General features: G+C 55.5%; 1 pseudogene; it reads left to right on the top strand.

Moving 5' to 3' along the window:
• The first annotated feature begins 456 nt into the window (after positions 1-456).
• LOC127186355 (F-box/LRR-repeat protein 19-like) lies at positions 457-3,250 on the top strand (annotated as a pseudogene).
• The last annotated feature ends 288 nt before the right edge of the window (positions 3,251-3,538 follow it).

The following is a 3,538-nucleotide window of genomic DNA, read 5'->3' as shown; positions in this document are numbered from 1 at the left end:
ACAGGGGTGGATCCAGGGGAGGGTGGCAGGTTGCAGCGACCCCCCCCCTCCCTGGGAACCGGCAGTGGGAGGGATTTGAATGCCAGGAATGGTGGAGGAGCCCCGGGTCTTTCCCTGTATCCTTAGGCAGTTGGAGCTGGGAAGGGGCCAGTTAAGGGTCAGGGGCTTTGGTGAGAGGTGGGGGTGGGGTGCTGCGACTTGTACCTGGTACTGAGTGGGGCCCTGGCAGAAGCTGAACAAGCACCCTGTGCCCAAGGAGCCCTGGTTGGCCCTCAGGGCAGCTGGTGGTAGGGCCTTGTCTGTCCCCCCCTTCCCCTGGCGCTCCCAACCTCCACTGGCTGTTGTTCCGGCCTCTGCTGGAGGGAGGGGCTGAGCACCCTGGGGTGAGAGGGCTGTGGACCCTAGCATTCTGAGTGCCCCATACCATGCCTGTCAGGAGCTACCAAGACTGGAGAGATGGCTCCTGGGACACGTGTGAACCCTTGGTGTTGCTGTTGTCCCCAATGTCGTCGAGCATCTGAGGGCAGGACTGGAGCGCGCAGACTTGGAACCCACAGACTTGGAACCCACAGACTTGGAACCTGCTGCTGCCACTGCCAGGCCTGTGTGCAAACTGAGTGTGGGGACTGCCATTTCTGTGGAGACATGAAATGGGATGGCGGGCACATGAAGCAGTCATTCCTGCTTAAGCAGTGCACTATGCCTGTGCTCCCACACACAGCTGTATGCCTTCTGTGTGGGGAAGCTGGGAAGGAGAATAAGGTGGATGGAGAAGAAGAGAAGTTTGGTTTGAGCCTCATGGAGTGTACAATCTGTAACGAGATTGTCCACCCAGGCTGCTTGAAGATGGGAAAGGCTGAGTGTGCTATCAATTCAGAGATTCCCCAACTGCTGGGAGTGCCCCTGATGTACCCAGGAAGGGCGGACAAGCAAGGATGCAGGTGAGGGTCTAGGGTGCCATGGAGCTGACAATGGTGAGGGGGTGGATGGAAGCTGACAGTGGAGTCACCACCTCCACCTCTACTCAAAAGAAAGGGACGCTTACTTGCTGGCCGTCTCCCTGCTGATGGGCTCTAACCCTAACCCTGATGTGTCTGATCCCCCAAAAGGAGGGAGTGGGAGACAGGGAATAAGACCCTCACCCCAAGGAAAAAGGTGAAAGGAGGCCAAGAAAGGCACTTGAAGAAGGTGGGTGGATATGCCTGCCTCCTCCAAGGAGAAGACCAGGCTGCCCTGGCCTTCTGTCCCGCAGGCTTCTGAATCCGAGCCTGGCATTCTCATCCTGCCACCCTGGGCTCCCTCCCGAGAACTGGGAGAAACCCAAGCCACCTATGGCTTCTGCTGAGGGCCTGGCAGTGCCATCCCCATCACCACAGAGGGAGAAACTTGAGTGTTTCAGGCTTATGTGCCAGCTGCTGGAGTGAGTGCCTGATACCTCTTCCTCCTCCTCAGACTCAGACTTAGCGAGCACATCGCTTAGTGAGGACAAAGCTCTTGGCAAGGCCTGGAATGGCCTTCGGCCAGCCTACGCCAGCTGAAGGAGAACCGTGGGAGGCGGTGGGCTATATGCCCTGGCAGTGGGGGACCACTGCTCAGTTGTCCCCTGGGCCCTGCCCCACCACCACGGCCTCCACATTTGGAGTGGCACGTGGTACTCCCCCTTCTCCTTGAAGCCCCAATCCTGACACTCTGCTTTTGCTGCTGCCTCGGGCTTCTTGTCTCCATGTCTTCCAGCACCTTGGACCCCAAGAGCGATATGTCTGCATGCTATTCTGCCGGCCTTGGAGATGCTGGTGCTACGACAAGTGTCTGTGGCCTTGGATGGACCTAAGCCAGAGGAAATTGCTGACCCCACCCATGCTTAATGGGGTGATTCACTGCCAGCCATATGCTCTGGACCTCAACTGGACAGGTGTCTTCAAAAAGCAGCTCACGTGGCTTCTGAACCAACTTCAAGGCTTGCAGGAGTTGGTGCTTTCTGGGTGCTCCTGGCTCACTGTCTCTGCTGTGGGCTCCACCCCATTGCCCTCACTGTGACTCTTGGACCTCCACTGGATTGAGCATGTTAAAGACTCCCAGCCTCGAGAGCTGCTGCTGCCTCCACCAGACTGGGAAAATTGAGAGCCGAGGCCATCTGCAGTGGGTGGCATAACTTCTCCCCGCAGTCCTGGAGCTCACTGATCCCTCCCTGAGTCTTCTTTTGTGCCATGCTCCCCAGCTCAGTGCCCTCAACTTGAGTAACTGCGCCTATGATGGAGAGACCAGTGTTCACCTCATTACAGCGCCCACACCACTCTCCAGGAGACGCTGATGTGAAAGACCCCCGAAGGGAGACCCTCACTCAAGCCTCGGGATGATGCGCACCCAAAGACACACAAACGACCGTCTTGCTGTAAACACATGAGGCAGTTTATTGGCGGAGCTCCAGGTCAACACTCATCTCACGCAGGAGACAGAGGGGTTGACCCAGAAGCCCAGGAGCTTAGGGTTTATAAGGGCAAGGGCTAGGGGGGGGAGCGGGAAGTTTTGGCACAGCCACACATGATTGGTTGTTTCAAACATTTGAACATCAGCAAATTGCGTAGGCAGATTTGGGGTAAGGCCAGACTTAATCACACGGGAACAGTCCTTGGTTCCTGTTTTTCTCGGGACCTGAGGGTAGATGTTTATCTGAGCTAACAACACATCTGGTTAAACTCAAACCTGGAACATTGTGTGCGGGCCTCAAGGGGGGATTAAGCTAACACCATAAGTTCGGATGAGGGGTCTTGGCTCATTACTCACTTGACCATGTCCGGTACCTGTTTCTCTCAGGAATTTGTCCTTATGTATGCTCCCTATCTTTTACGGCCAGCTGGTCCCTGGAACACTCAATAGGCTTTTGTCTCCTAGCTCCGCATTCTTTGTGACTTATCATCTGGGGCCTTGGCGTAGCATACCTGCCGACCTGCATTCTCAACTATTTGGGCTTATGAGTTAAAGAGCTCTGCTGTTCTGGTTGCTTTAATGCTAATTAAAAATTCTCTTTCAGATGCACCTTGATGTCTCTGGATGCCACCGCCTCATGGACCACTGCCTTCCACTGTTTTATTATTGCCCAGGACTTCGCCACCTGGACCTACGATCCTACTGGGCCCCCTGGCCCGTTCTGTTGTCCAGAATAGGAACTACTTCTCAAGGACAGCTCCTGGACCTCTTGTCTTCTTTTCACCCCCTGATGGGAGTCCAGGTTATTTTCTTCATGACTTGACACTCCTCAGTTTAATATTTTGGAGTTTCTGCTCAGGGACATGAGCCAGCCTTCCCCTTTCCCACCTGCACTGATGTCTTTGGGGATCTTTGCTTCCCACCTCTGCCTTCCACCTGCTTCATTGTCCATCCCCTTGGGGGCATGGGTCAAGAGGTATGGGGGAAGTGCTAAGCCAAGTGGATGGTGGGAAGGGTGGTAAAGGTGCAAGTCTTGTTCAAGGAAGGGTGAGCAGGCAGGATACTGGGAGCCACAGTGCCGTGGGAGGTGATGGATGGGTGTGGGGAGGGC

This window comes from Acomys russatus, unplaced genomic scaffold (assembly GCF_903995435.1).
Source record: "Acomys russatus unplaced genomic scaffold, mAcoRus1.1, whole genome shotgun sequence".
NCBI lineage: Eukaryota > Metazoa > Chordata > Mammalia > Rodentia > Muridae > Acomys > Acomys russatus.
Note: the sequence above shows the minus strand (reverse complement) of the source record. Positions and strands in the feature narration are given on the sequence as shown.